Raw genomic sequence first — 16,215 nt, forward strand, 5'->3', positions numbered from 1 at the left:
CTCTGTCTCTCTCTGCCTTTCAAAAATAAAGAAACGTAATAAAAAAATTAAAAAAAAAGAATATTAGTGTTGGAATGCATGTTGATAGACACAGATGAAAGCCACTGAAGAAATAAATTATAATTATTACATATCTGAGCGAGATGGTCACTACCAAGGTTCTTCTTTACTTTATAAAAGGAAGTCTGTGCGAGAGTATATACACATGAATATGAATTAAGACATGTCTGTGTGAGATTACTGCCCATAAAGGTCATAAATAATGATGCCCAATTTTCATGAATATCAGAACTCTCGCTGGTATAGTAGATCCTTGACTTTGTCACTAGTTTGCCATTTGGCCTGGGTCCTCTCAAGCCCTTTCTATCTTCATCTGTAAAATGCAGATACTAATAATAGTTGCCCTTCCTACATCATAGGGTTGATGTGAAGATCAAACAAGATAATTAAAGTGGAAGAGCTTTGAAAAATACAAAGCCCAGTAGAAAGGCAAGGCATTATTAAAGACTGTGGAGAGATTGCTAATATGATTTGATTCAAGGCCAGAGTTTTGTACTTCCAAAAGTTAAAAAGATATTCAGTTTTTGCAAATTATTTAGAAAACCAAATTCCTACTTTGGTGACCCAGCACTATGACTCAATTGTGTTCTAAATGCTGTACATTTGATACCTACTGCTATACATCATCTAACCACATTACCATACTAGATGTAATTGTACAGCATTTCAGCAATATCTTCAATTTTTGGTGGGTAAGAAGTTATAAATCCACATAGCTTAAAGGCAAAGTCATGTCTGCACAGGAAGTTTTGTTTTTGTTTTTTTTTAACTTTTCCATGGTGGCAACAGTGCTGCTCTCTGTAATGTATCTACTCTGTGAGACCTGCCTGCAATGCGATTTAATAAGCATTTATTGAGTACCTATAGTGTGCAAGGCATTTGAAGTAGAGATGGTGTGAGGGGAATGATGGAGGTAGTGAGAAAAAATGCAAAGAGAAAAGGGGTGTCCCTTGACTGGGTAGGCTTTAAAACAGGTGTGGAGTTGCAAGTCCTGTGACAACTAACTATAAAGACAATGAAATCAATGCCAAGAAAAGGCTTGAGGAATATGCCATGGGCGTTCCAGAGGTCCAAAGGATTAATTCATTCAACCTAAGTGGGAAGAATCTCGGGACATTTGTCCCAGGCCCTAATGCATGAGAAGGATTCCTTGGTTCTGAGATAGATGGGACATATTTCAAGCATAAAGGATTCACACCTACTATCCCACAAATAAATATTCACCTACTAACTAGCTGGTAAAACTAAACAACTTGGCCATGTGTCTGTGACCCTACAAAGTCATGGCTGGGTGGTATTAGAGGCTAAATCCCAGATTCTCATTTGAAAGCACCAGCCTTATGGCATTCCACCATTCCGGGAGGACAGCTCAGAGACCATACACACCCTGGCAAACAACACTCCATTTCATTGCAGCTCCATAGAGTTGCAAAAATTGACCAGAAGGGGGTTCCAGATTTCAACAACCCATTCCCAACTAGAAAACTCTTCCAGGCCAGGGTTCCACCTGTAGGTTTCTAAGCTGACGTCCACTCCTGTTCCAGTTTTCACAGATCCAGAATCAACTTTTCCACTTAGATTTTTTTCCCCTGGGATTACATTTTCCCCTTCCAGTGCATTACTGTTAGATGACGTTTCCCTTTCCCAAATGTATAAGACCTTTCTTCTTACCACAGTTTTTGAAATCTTACCTTGGGCCACGCAATGTGCTATGTATTTTGCAGCATCTCCCTTACATGGGACAGGTAATATGACCACAGTTGACCCTTGAACAACTCAGGGATTAGAGGTACCTATCCTCACCACCCTTCCTTCACACAGTCAAAAATCTATAACTTTTGATTCCCCTCAAACTGAACTAATAGCCTACTCAGAGCCTTACCAATAATATAAATGGTCAATTAACACACATTTTGTATATGTATGTAGTATATACTGTATTCATACAGTAAAGTAAGCCAAAAAAAAAAAAAAGAAAATATTGAGAAAATTGTAAGGAAAAGAAAATACATTTACAGTACTGTATTGTATTTATATTAAAAAAATTCACATATAAGTGAACCCATGCAGTTCAAACCCATATTATGAAAGGGTCAATTGTATTTCTCTTGTAGAAGAGGAACAGAGACCTAAAGAAGTTAAGTGACTTGTCCAAAGTCAACTGGATAGTTCAACAGTCAGTTGTAGAGTCCAGTGGTAGAGCTGGGACACACACCAGTCTGCACTCCAACCCTGCATTATCCCTATACCCTTGTTTTTCCCCTTAATATCAACAGAGAATATTTGTGAAATTTGTCACTTACATGAAAACTATTTTGAAGAATGGCAAAATCTTATAGGTTATGAGGAACAAGCCTCTGCTGACTTGATATAATCATGTTAACTAAGATTTATTCAATACTTCCTCTGTGCAAGCCACTATGCTTATACACACACATTTTCTCATTATAAGCTTCAAGTAGTCTTAGTGAGGAGCATTATTATCATCTCTTTTACAAATGAGCAAAGTGAGGTACAGAATGGTTATGTAACTGGCTGAAGGTCCTGTTAGAAAGTGGTGGGGCCAGTATTTGAACTTTGGCCACTTAACATCAGGGCTCTAGCTTTTAACCTCAGAGAATCCTTAGACCTTTCCTAGCAGGTGTTGCTATTTTTTTCCTCTGGGAGGAGTGACACCGGGAATAGTGAGCATTGAGTTTCTTCAAAGCTTTGTACCAAGCATGCAGGGCACTCACAGGTGAGGAAGATCCAGTGCCTGCCTTCCAGGTTGAAGAGGGACAGGAAGGGGATTATGAAGGCACACACAAACACTGGAAGCAAGACACCAGACACATGAGATCAGACCACTCTCCGCTGCTTAAAATCATTCACCAGCAGCCCTCACCAACAGGACACAGTCTGCTTCCCTCAGCAAGGCAGGCCTGGCTGCTCTTCCCGCCTCTACCTCTTTAGTTTCATCTCTGTCTCACTGTCAATATACCCTGTGCAACATATGACAGGCATCTGCATGTCTGCCTGCTTCTCTGCAGCCACTGTTCTCTTCCCCTTCTGTCTGACCTAAGTTATAGCCCTCCTTCAAGACTTGGTCACATCTGTATTTAAACTTGTATTGCCCTCTTCTCCCAGTGTTTGTGACTCTGTAACACTTTGCACATCTATTCTAGCTGTTATGACACTAAACTGAAATTATTTGCATGTTTGTCTCTTCAAGGGCAAGAGGAGTGGTTTTTCCTCTTTTGCATCCCCTAGTGCCCACCCACCGTACGGACACATGGGACTCAAAGCTTGGGTGAAAGCCAGAATACACAAATTAACACAGCACAAGGATTCCTGGGCCAGGTTAGCAGCCCAGCACCCAGCACTGAATGAGGTCCGTGGGGATCAGCATTTGCAAGTTGGAGAGAAGGTTTTTGAAAGAACCAAAGGCAGACCTGGGCCACCCTCAGTTGGATGGACAGCACAAATGGGGGAGATGAGGAGAATGGAGAAGGCCTTAAGGTTTACCTCTTTCAGAAGTTTGCCTGGGCTCTCCCCATCATTGGTAACCTTTTTTTAATTGGCGTGATACCCTGCCTTCCAGCACCGTCCAGGGCGCTGGAGGCGGGGGGAGCTCAGTCTGTACACATCACGCTCACAACTTATCCAGGTATTAGTGAATACTTTTCAAGCATCACTTCACTTAATCCTCTCAACTGCCTGTGAGGTATTTTTATCTAATTTACACGTTAGAAAACTGACGTCCGGAGCGGTTAAAGCATCTTGATCCCGTCCGCTCTCCCGGCGTGGTGGCTAATTCCTCTCTCTTGAGTGGACTGGTTCCTTGAGCGCCACGTTCTCCGGCTCCAGGGACACCTAACGCACAGTGGTCACAAAATAATTGCACTCCTTATTTGCACAGTGAAGAAGCTGCTTCGGGGCAAGGTGCATTGGAGGAGGTCTGGGCGGGAGGGCCAAGGGGAAGAGAAAAACCGGGAGGGGCGGAGGGAAGTGCGAGAAGGGCAGGGGAGCAGGCGGGTGAGGCGTGCCGGGGGCGGGGCGGGGAGCGGGCGGAACGCCATTGGTCGGCGCTCCCGGGAGCCGCCCCTGCGCGCCCGCCTGCTGCCCGCAGGGGGGAGCTTGCACTGGCCTCCGTGCGCTGACAGCCGCGGGGCGACACCTGGACTGCCCCGCGAAAGTGCGGGGGTAGAGCTGCAGGCGCGCCTTCGCGGGAGAGGAGGCTCCGAGCGCCGGGTCCCGAGGAAGGTAACGCGCAGCACCCGGGGATTCAGGGTTTGTACGTCTGTGGACTCGAGGACGCGGGAGGCGGCGAGACGCTCTCCCTGCCCCGCGGCGACCAGAGCAGCGGGGTTTTTTTCTCTGCCCACTCGGGGTGTTATTTCGGGCAACTTTCGTTCCTTCTCTGGGTCTCTCTTTCCTCCTCTTAAATGAGGGAGTTGTTGGTGTTGACTGATGCTTTGTAGTCTTCGGAGTTCTAAAGCGTGAGCCGCGTTTTGGCGAGCGGCAAGCTCCCTTCAAATCCGCACCTACTTAAGAGCCAGCTCCGCTGCCCAGGGGGCCGAGTCTTCAGGAAGCCGACGTGCCGGGTAGGCGGGGGTTCTGCTGGGCTGTCGCGTTTCCTGGGGCTTTTGAGGACCGACCCTGGGCTTCGTTCGGGCTGGCTGTTAGCGGGATCTGGTTGCAGAGTAACTGCCTCCAGATTGCTCAGGTGAAGTAAGGGCGATAGGACCTATCTACAGGTGGGGTGTTGGGAAGGAGGGTTTGGGAGCCGATGAGGTTTACTTGCAAAACAAGCAGTTTGTTTTGGAATTATCTCCCTACGCCCAGACCTTGTCCCGTCTTGAGTTACAAATCACAGGAATGGGATTTATCATCTCTCAGAGAGGAAAACCACTGCTTCAGAGGCTAAGACATAGGGCTCCATCAGCTTGTACGAAGTGGGCCTCTCTCTCTGCACCCATCCTGCCTCCTCTTCCCTTTCCTCCTTCCTGCTTTTATAAATCCCCTTTGACTTTTCATTTAGTGCTGGTTTGTGACCAGCAGCCTCCAGAGCTTTGGGCGCTGGGTAGGGATGGAAGCCTGGATAAGGACAGACTATGGATCCGCTGGCAGCCTCCTGACCCTTAGAGCCTGGTAGGGACGTGCAGAGGAAGCCCAGTGGGCTTCAGACAGACAGACAGACGGACAGACACTGGAAGGTGGGATGGATTCAAACTGCTGTCCAGCTTCCTGGCCTCTTCTTGGCAGCCATTCCCAGTGAGGGAATAGGGGCCCTAGTTGGTTGGGCAGCCAGTTGGTTACGGCAGCCAAACAGAGGGATGGTTGAAAGGAGTTGAGGATTTTGATGTGTTTCTGTGGAAAGTCTCCAGGTACTCTCTCCCCTCCCTATAGTTCTTTTGTTCCTTAGTGTGGTGCCTGGGTGAAATCAGATGCCAGGACCTGTCAAGAATGGTGAGGAAGGAAGGAGGCATGGTAGTGGCATTATTGACTGTCTTTATTCGGCACTTAGGGGCCACTCTTCTTTGTGTATAATGTGTCTTTGGTTCTCACAAAGCCACATGAGGGATCCTGTACTGTCAGTTAACCCATTTTACCAATGAGACACTGAGGGTTAGAAAGATCACTTCCTTTAGTCGCATAGCTAGTAAGCAAAATAATTGGAATGCAAATCTAGTTTCTCTGATTCTAAAACCTGTGATCTTTCTACCTTTTTTGGTGAGTAAGGGCAAGTTGGCCTAGTAACAGCAAAAATGGTATTACTGAGTTCTCACACGTGCCAGACACTGTTCACAGCATTTTAGAAGAGTTGTAGGGGTGCCTGGGTGGCTCAGTCAGTTAAGCAGCTGACTTCAGCTCAGGTCATTATCTCACAGGTTTCTGGATTCCAGGTTGTGGGCTCTCTGCTGACAGCTCAGAGTTGGAGCCTGCTTCAGATTCTGTGTCTCCCTGTCTCTTTGCCCCTCCCCCGCTCATACTCTGTGTCTCAAAAAATGAATAAATGTTAAAAAAAAGAGTTATGCCACTTATGGTGCAGTTTTGGTCATTCTGCTGGGAATAAGTGACTGTCTTAGCCTTTCTCAAAGCAACAGTGCTGTTCCAGAATGCCTGCCTGATCCCACCCAGCTGCTAGTGAGTGAATGGGGCAGGGACCCTGTTTGCTTTATCCTAGAGGTGGTTTGAGGTCTAATGAAAGATTGATTGTCCACGTCTGATCCGTTAGACCTAACCGTTGGCTTGTGAATGATCCCACTGTCCCCTAAGAGGCCTTTCTCAGGTTTTGCTCAATAAACATTTGTGGAATGAATGAATTAGTACCTTGTGCAGAGTGGTCTGCTGTCCTGCAGAAGTGGGGCAGCCTAGGGCTCACCATGCTCAGAACCCAGGATGCCAGGCCAGGCAGTTCTCTCCTCTGGGCTGTGCCCCTGTGGGCTTCTAGATTTGCCTGGTAATATGTTTTCTGCCACCTGCTTTATTTGAAATTTTAAAGGTTATAGATGAGGAAAAATTCGATGTTTTTTTTAACTAACAGGAGAAATCACTCAGTCTCTCTTAAAAAGGGAGGGAAATAAGATGGTGCTATTTGCCATAGGGCTTCCCAAACTTCTTCATAGAAGAATCTCCAATAACGAAACTGGCAAGTGCTCCTAGGGGTTGGGGTACGGTTCAGATTGACCCCAACAAGCTTGAAAATTGTTTTATGAAATTATGCGATTTTTAAATTTGATTTCATATGTTGAATTTGGTTTCAATATATAAAACAAATTTTTTCCTCAGAATATTTATGTAAAATTGGTGTCTTGGTACATTATTTTATATTCTTGGGTGCTGAGAGTACCCAAATGGAGAAGTACCCAAATGGCAAGCATTCTGGTGTGGCAGTATAGGGTACCATTTGCATTTTTCATGCACTTGGTTTACAGTAATAGAGCTTCCCAACTCCTTGTGGAGATAGCCTCTTTCCTATTTATCAGAATGAAGAACATGTTTTAAAAATAAAAACAATCTTTATTGTTTGACCCCCCACCAGCTTTATTAAGATATAATTGACATATAACATTGTATAAGTCCATGATAATTTCATATGTGTATACATTGCTACTATATTTTTGTAGCGAGAACATTTGAGATTTATTCTCTTAGCAACTTTCAAGTATATAATACTATAGTCACCATATTGTATATTAGATTCTCAAAACTTCTTCATCTTAGAATTGGAAGTTTGTACCCTTTGACCAACCTCTCCCCATTTCTCCCTCTCCCAAGTCTCTGACAACCACCATTCTATTCCCTGTTCTGTGAGTTCAGCTCTTTATCGATTATATGTAGAAGGAAGATCCTTATTGTTTGTTTTCCTATTACCAAAGGTAATATATATACATATATATATATATATATGTATATATATTCATTGTAGAAAAAGAAAAACTACAGATTAGCATTAATAATAATAATACCTTTATACTCAGAAATAACTAATGCAAAACTTGGATTTTATAGCCTTCCAAATCTTCTTCTCTGTGTCTATATGAGCACATTAAAAATAAAAATAAAAAAAAGAACAAATGAAGGGGTTCCTGGCCGGCTCAGTTGGAAGAGCATGTGACGCTTGATCTTAGGATCATGAGTTCGAGCCCCATGTTGGGTGTAGAGATTACTACCAAAAATAAACCTAAAAAGAGAGGATAAAAAAAGCGTAGTAAGCTGAAAACAAAAAATGAACAAATGTATTAATATAACCCTTACTTTTGACTCAATCATCCTTAGAGCTAGGAGTCATCTCAGATTGTTTTTGAAAGGATACAGAGAATTAATTTTGAATAATTAAAATCATCATAAAGGTTAATCCTGTTTGTGAAGTTCACCTTCCCATAAATCCCTGGTGTCAGACAGTTCCCAGCAGAGGGAAGTGCCTACCTTTGGGGCTGCTGCTGCAGTCACAGGGTCCAGCTGTGCTTCTTATGAGATGACTCACGTGTCTTAAATGTAACAGAAAAGGTAGCTCCTCAGTGTTGTTGAAGTGAAAATGTGAGCAGAGAATTCTAAAGCTAAACTGCACACAGAGGAGCCTCAGATAAGATCATTGCTCCGGAATTGCATTTTTTAAATATTATTTATTTTTGAGAGAGAGAGAGAGAGAGAGAGAGAGAGAGAGAGAGAGGGAGGGAGGGAGGGAGGGAGGGAGAGCGCAGGGGAGGAGCAGAGAGAGAGGGAGACCGAGAATCCCAAGTAGGCTTCTCATTGTCACTGCAGAGCCCAATGTGGGGCTCAAACTGTGAAGAGTCAGACACTGAAATGATGGAGCCACCCAGGTGCTCCTCCAGCATTGAATTTTATTACCTGTGTGACTTTGGGCAAGACAGGTAGCTTCTCTGAACTGGTTTTCCCTTCCTTAGATTGGGGATAATGACACCTACTGTACCTTTGCCTACCAGAGTCACTAATGAGGACCAGGTGTCAGGTATTGTTACTTAAATTTGCATGCAGGTGTTTATGCTATTTTTAAAAGGAGGTTTAAATGTAGAAAGATCAAAAGAATTGTCAGTCTTTATAAAAAGCTGGAATCTAACTCTTGGGCTTAACATTAGCAGGACTTAATTACAAAGCAAATGCTCTATTGGATCCCCACTCTAAGTTTTCTTCAAAGAATAGAAGATTCCTTGATGGCTAACATCTCATTACTTTTCATCACAGTTCTGAACTGAAGGAAAGGGCAGAAAAGAGTCCCATTTCACAGAATAAAAGTGGGCTTGCCATTCAAGAGAGCTGTTCATTGGCAGAGAGAGTCAGAGAGTTCCAGGGCCATCTGTAGCTGCCTTAAGAGGGCAGAGGTGTACAAGGGAGAAGCAGAGAGAGTAACTGGAAAGGCAGTGTGTGGGGGGGAGGGGGGGCGGTGCATGGCTGAATGCTAGAAGCCACTGCCTCAAGGGCTGCTCACAGGCATGCACTCAACTCAGTTCTGAAGAGAGGAATGGGCCCTGCATTGGGATTGGGAGGCAGGTGTCTTGGCTTCTATTCTTGCCCCAAAGACAAGCTGTGTAATCTTAGTCATATCCTCTTCTTGAGCTTTGTTTTTTGTTTTTTGTTTTTTGTTTTTTTTTAATAGAGTAAGGGAATAGGACCAGATGAGGTGCCTTCAATTCTTAAAAATCTATGATTCTGGCTGTTTTTTCATCTATGTCTGCCCAAATGGAACTTTGGTAGAGAATTACCACACAGATAAATCAGGTGTGGGAGAATGTTCCAGCTTTCGGTGCCCCTCATGATTCCTATGGGGCTTCCCAGCTGGATACCTTTATGCACAACACATGATCCGTACATCATTGAAAGAAGAATTATTTTTGCTTGTCTATGTGTTACTCTTAACTAGAACCTTTTTAGATTGTTGGGAGGGAGAACTACTTTTGGTAACTTTTGGGAAGGTTGGTTGATAGAAGTATAGTAAAAGTAGGTTACTTATGGTAATAGGGCTGTGTGTGTCACTATGTACTGGCTTTCGAAATTACTAGATACAGTATTTTTCCTTAGTGCCCATTGGGAACTTTGCCTGTGCTATGGCTTTTGCAGAATGTGGGAGAAGCACTCTTGAGTGGCTCGAACTCTAGAAGAGGGAGAGGCAGGGAGGAAGGGAAGGGGAGAAGAAAGGTGGGAGAGATAAGGAGGGAGAGGGAAGGGACCGGAGAGAGCAGAGAGTACCAGTTGTGGTTAGAATACAATGGAGATTAAAAGACCAATTTGGGAAAAGACGAAGTCCCCAAGGACTTGGACTTTTGGTTTAATTTTGCATCTACATTGCCCAACCCCCGACGGGAACTCAGTAAAGTATTTTTAATGAATTAATAAATGAAAAAATGAAGAATGAATGATTCTGTTGAAAGGAAATTTTTGCTGAAATGTAGTACAGTAACCTTCAGGTGTTTGCAAGTGACGTGTTTATATATGTGAAATGTGTACTTACAACCTATGGAAACACTTTCCTGTGCATTATCCTGCATAATGATGATAGACATTTTTTTAAAAAGGCCAAAATGAAAACATTGCCTAATGCCATACTTTCTAGACTCTTCATAGGTACTGATAAAAAAAGGATTTGGTTGATTATTTCTAGATAAGTCTTTCTGTAAAAGCACCAAGAAATATTTGAGGAGTGGGGGTATAAGACCTGTAAATAGTCCACAAATTTGCATTCCAAGTCAGAGGGAGAAAGACAGGCATTGCTTAACTTCTGGGTGAATAAACATTTTTTTCCCCCTTGCAGAAGCACTGTTTCACCATAAGTCTTGACGGAACTGGTGCCATCAGCTTCTGATTAGACAGATGTGTTTTGTGCCACCATTACTCATGGCCACAGGCGCCTGGGCTCTCCTGCCACTTGCTGAGTCAGCTGATTAAAACATTGGTCTGTGAGGCTGAAGGCAAGGGCTGGATCCCAGGCCAAGCCAAGTGCCTCAATCACTCCCGCCCCTTCTGCCAGCAATCTACATTGGGAGGAAGACTGAATTATGGCATGTTAGATTCATTAGGGAATATTCTTTACCATTGCTTGTTTTAGATTAGTCATTGAGTTTTAGAAGTAAGGGGTCTGGGTTTTCAGTTTAATTCTTTCACTCTTTTTAAAGTGGATTCTAGTATTGTTTCAGGTTTACCATCTTGGGGCATGTTCATGGTATGCATTCTGAGACTTTTGGTACCCCAAGTCAACTATCAGCATGGCATATCATGTCTTCAGTGTGTCTAAAATGGGGATGATCATACCTGCCTCACAAGTTGCTCAGAGGATTAAATTAGGTCACGTATTTAATAAAAAAACAGCAAAAGCAGATTGAGATGCTGTTGCTGGCTGGTTAGCCAAAGACTCATCAGCCAAGGACTCACCACCTCATACCTATCTGGTACCATTTTTCATTTAACTACAGTTTCTATGTGACATGTATTTAAGATGCCTTATGAATTGTTGAAGCCATATGCATTCAGGCTGCAAATACTATGGATCTCCTGCATTGATAATGCCTGGAGAAAGCAATTGGTTAGGTGGGCTTCATCTTCGTTAGTTATTTCAAAAGTATTTTATCTGATCTGGTATGTTCTTTGTTGCTAATATAACATATTTGATTATATCTGGTTGCTTTTTTAAAACCCTATGAGGCAAGTGAATGGTGATGATATCTGACCTTTATTGAGCGGTTACCATGTACCAGGCACTGTTCTAAACACTGTACCTACGTCCATTTATTTAATCCTCACAGTAGTCTATTTTGAGTACTATTATTTTTCCCATTTGATGATGATGAAATTAAGACACACAAGTTAAATAAGGTCCCCAGATGACATAGCTGATGAAAAAAGGGACAGGGATTTGAACCCAGGCAGTCTGACTCTAGAGCCCATGCTTTGGATCATCAGAGGATAGTCTTTCCAATCAAAACTAACTGTTTTATTTGTCTATAAAGTACGAGAAAGTCACAGTCACACACTAAGCATGTTCCACTCTATTATTCATGGAAGCAAGAAGCTAGAAACAGTTCTAGATACAGAATGAGGATGCATAGCTTGGCAATTTTTTTCTTCTTTTTTTGAGAGAGAGAGCCCAAGTGGTGGAGAGGGGCAGAGAGAGAGAATATCAGAATCTCAAGCAGGTTCCACACTCAGCAGGGAGACCTCTGCAGAGCTTGATACCACAACCCTGGGATCATGACCTGATCTGAAATCAAGAGTCAGAAGCTCAATTGACTGAGCCACCCAGGTGCCCTGCTTGGCAAACCTTCTGACCATACAAGATAATACTTGAAAATGAACTTGTTGCATGATATTCAGGAAATTTTATTGCCTAGAAATAGCAATAATTAAATTTAAGTATTACAGGAAATATCTGGGGGTGAGACTTAAAAAATGAGGAGTCAGCAACTTAATGCCTCATTTCAGTATCAATACAGTACTGTAATATAGTAACTGAAGTGTTGTGTCTTAGGAAGTAAAGTTGTAGCTCTGGTTACATTAGGGTAAGTCACATCATTTATCATCTTTTGCTTAGAATGCCAAATTCTATCTTTCTTTTCCATTCCTTTTAGGGATGTTATGAATAATAACAAGAATATGGTGATAAAAAAGAATGCCTACTATCTATTGAGTACATACTATGTGTCAGTCCCTTGCTAGGTCATTGCTCCTCTAATTGGAAGGACAACTCTGAACTAGATGATAATTACCCATTTTACTGATGAGGAAATGGAAGCACAAAGAAGTTAAGTACATTGCCCAACATCAACAACAGTGAATGGCAAAACAAACATTCGAACTCAGGTTGCTTACCTTGACTTAAAAGCCTGTGCTCTGTCCCCTAGCCCGTACTGCATCTTTCTGGGGCTTCTCTAGAAGAATCATAGTATATCCACATTTACTGAATCCTTTGTTGAAACATATTGCTTGGCTTGAGGCTCATAACAGATTATTATATTTGAAACTGGGATTGTTCTAGAAAACCTGGAACATTTATGTTACCATAGAAATAGTAATGATGGTATGTGGATCTTGAGAAACTTAACAGAAGACCATGGGGGATGGGAAGGGGAAAAAAAAAGTTACAGACAGGGAGGGAGGCAAACCATAAGAGACCCTTAAATACAGAGAACAAACTGAGGGTTGATGGGAGGTGAGGGAGAGGGGAAAATGGGTGATGGGTATTGAGGAGGGCACTTGTTGGGATGAGCACTGGGTGTTGTATGGAAGCTAATTTGACAATAAATTATACTAAAAAAAAAGAAATAGTAATGATGGACTTGATATAAGCCTTACAGGAGAAAAATCTGGTTTTTCCAGCACACCACAGCCTAAGGAGTCAGGTACTTACTTGGTATCTAAGAAGCAGGATGACCTGGAACCAGAGTAGCTGAAATATGATCTAGAGAGCTGGCAAGTAATTGTTTCCTTATGCTTAATTTCTGGAAGACCCCAATACTTTTTATTTTGGGGTGTCACTTGAGAAATTAGAAAGAATATATGAATAATTTGAGTAAAACAAAGTTGGTCTTCATATTGTACATGTTGTAGAGGCTTATTAAAGAATTCTTTGTACCAGTTACCCTACTCACACCACTTAAATATGACACGTTTTTACTCTGATGGCATGCACACTCAAGTGTTTTTGAAATAACATCATACCACCTTTATGCAAATACAGTCACTGTGTTCTTGCTAGAATCCTGGGGATACTTTGCTATCTGATGGTTAGTAACAGATGGTTGTGAGGTACAGTCATAGGTGGAAAGTCACAAGTCAGAATTTTGTGAAGCCCAGCGGCTGGCAAGGTAATAAGTGGGAGCTATAGTAAGGAAGGTGTTTCTGGATTGTGTCCATAGGCAGGTGTGGGTCTGGAAGCCCATGTTCCCTGTAGAGGAATAAACTTGGCTTTGGAGTCTGACAATATTGAGTTTATACCTTGGATCCATTTATTAATTGTGTAATTGAACAAGTAACTTCTGAATCTCAACTTTCTTTTCTGGAAAAAATTGCATTCATCTTCCATCTCTCACAAAGTGGCTCCAAGGAATAAATAACATAATGAATATATTAAAGTGCCTAACATTGTGTCTTGCAGAGTCACTGTTCAGTATCTGTTTCCTTGCTCCTCTCTTCTCTTCCTCCTTTCCTCTTAGATTCCTCTGTTGGTTCTTGAGAGTTCCCATTGTACAAGATTTGCCATTACTCAGCTCTACTCTTATCAAATCACTTAACTACACTGATGCTTCAGTTTCCACCTATAGAAAACAGGAGTTGATCTCTGCCCCACTATTTTATGGGGTTTTTATCTAATCATTAAGTTGATAATTGGATTCTAAGGATTAAAAAAAGGACAAGAAAATGCCCATAATAGGGGCAACCATGGTAAAGAGTACTTACAATTCACTGTAAATGTTCTGGTGGAAATACATACAGCTTATTGTGAGACTGCGGAGCGCGCTGCCTGGGAAATTTGAAAGGTGAAAAATGAGGTGGAACCATAGCCCAGTAGGAGTTTGCTAGATTGAGAAGGGAATGGGATAGAGAGAACAGGTTCAAGGATTTTCATGTTCAGGGCATAGAGGCAGGAAGGGCATGGGATACCAAAGGAGAGGTCATGGTGTTGTCATATAGGGTAGATAAGTTGTGGCTGGAGGTGCTAATGTGGTGGGCTGAAGCCCAATGGTGAAACCAGGCTAAAAAGTTGCCCTTTACTGGGGTGGCTGGGTGGCTCAGTCAGTTGAGCATCTGACTTTGGCTCAGGTCATGATCTCACAGCTTGTGGTTTCAAGCCCCACACCAAAACTTGCCATTTACCTTGGAGGCTGCAAGGAACTAATGGAAGTTTCTCAATATTGTGAGCGAAATAGCTGGGTTTCTCTTTAGGACAAACAGCCTAAATTATGGAAGTTGTTAACGCTGCTCAAGTTATGGAAGATGGATTTGTTTGAAGACATACTTCTTAAGACTTACGGGTAACATAAAATAGTATATTTTGAAACTTTTTTGTAAAAAGTACTTGGAGAGATGGTGCTGCTATCAAATTCAAGACTTCTACGTGAAGGTACATGTGTATAGGAAAATGGAGACTTCATATACTAATTTGTGGACTGGACCATGTGGAGCCATATTGTTCCAAAAGGATGAATATGCCCTGCTTTGGAGCTAAGCATATTTACCATTTTTCAGTAAAGGACCAGGTATGCTTTTGGCAAATCATTGAGGCTTAGATCCAGAAAGATGTTAAGATGTTATACATATATATCTCCAGCACTGAGTTTAAGATCCTGGGAGTAGTTGACACCCAATGTGTGCAGAATTTGGGTGGTGATTTGTTGAATTTCTTGTGCTCAGCATGTGCTGCTGTGGTTAGCAGTCCCTGAATTTCCTCAGAGGAGGATCAGGGAGGCCTGGGCCACAAAACTATCATTTATGGGCAAATTGCAAGAAACTGGGTGACGTTTTTCCTTAAGTAGTCAGAGTCAAACACAAGTACACTCGCATGTGTTTGTGTGTTTCTAGGTCTGTGTTTATGTTTTCCTGAGTGCTGTCTGCTTTATCCAGACCAGGGGGAAAACTAGATACATATCCAGAGTTCCTCAGGGAAAGCCTCCAGAGAGATCAGCCTTGGTTACTAGAGGTACCTAGATGTAAAGAAGACACTTGCTTTCTCACGTGAACTGGGTGGTGGCTGGGAACTGAAGGTGTGAGGAGATGTGGTTCCACTTAGGAGATTCTGCTGGGGACAACTGAGCACCAGTGTTTGCTTGGCGTGTGAGGAAGTGAAGGTAGAGTGGATGCTTTCTCCTTCTCTGATAGCCTTTCCCCAGGATCACTCTCTGAGTATTCGGGAACTGAAATCAAGTCTTGGGCTGACATGTCGTGTGCAGGGAGGATTATGTACACCTCAAACTCCTAAAGGCTTCTCATCTTTGAGGTTTAGAGTATGAGATCTTTGAGCCTGTCTTTCTCTATGTGCCGAGCTCCAGTTCCTTCTCACTGGGTTAATCAAACCTGGGCTGAGTCCTTTGATAGATCTAGCTTTGGTCTCTTGAGACCAAAGGCAGAGGGCTGATGAACTGTGGGTGGGAGTGGTCGGGTCTCTGAAGGGTGTATGTGTGTGTTTCACTATTTCGAGTTACAGTGACCAAATGTTTTAAGTTTAGTTTAATATTTAAATACACTCTGATTGGTTGACTTTTATTTTTCCTTTTTTTAAAACTGTTATTAAATAGTGAACATATGTTGATAAAAGGGGAAGCATGCTCTAGTGGGAAGAATATCAGATTTGGAGACAAGAGTTCATTCAATAAACACTTACCGAGTGTTTATTATGTGCCAGAAATTGTTTTAGGCTCAGAATTCAGTGGAGAAGGGGTGTCTGGTTGGCTTAGTTGGTTAAGCAGCTGAATCTTGATTTCTGGCTCAGGTCATGATTCCAGACTTGTGGGATCAAGCCCCATGTTGGGGCTTGATGCATGGAGCCTGCTTAAGATTCTCTCTCCCTCTGCCCCTCCCTTGCTCTCTTTCTCTCTCTCTGTCTCTCTCTCAAATTAAAAAAAAGAATTCAGTGGGAAAAGCAGACCTCTGTGATCACTGTGCAGTATGATGTTAGTAGTAAGATGTGAGCACAGGGGAAGGAAGTCGGGTGGTGAGGGGAAGGGG

At 42.6% G+C, this 16,215-nt stretch overlaps 1 protein-coding gene across 17 annotated transcripts in view; it reads left to right on the plus strand.

The window, feature by feature from the left end:
* Positions 1-16,215, plus strand: part of SYTL2 (synaptotagmin like 2) — a 155,449-nt gene that overhangs the window by 32,252 nt on the left and 106,982 nt on the right. For 11 of the 17 annotated variants that reach the window (XM_019811684.2, XM_045038660.1, XM_045038661.1 and 8 more), the window contains exon 1: positions 4,154-4,302. The exons of 5 other annotated variants lie outside the window; for them this stretch is intronic. The gene's annotated coding sequence lies outside the window, so the exon portion shown is untranslated. One more of the 17 variants, XM_045038659.1, reaches the window with a different exon arrangement.

This window comes from Felis catus, chromosome D1 (assembly GCF_018350175.1).
Source record: "Felis catus isolate Fca126 chromosome D1, F.catus_Fca126_mat1.0, whole genome shotgun sequence".
Classification (NCBI taxonomy): Eukaryota; Metazoa; Chordata; class Mammalia; order Carnivora; family Felidae; genus Felis; species Felis catus.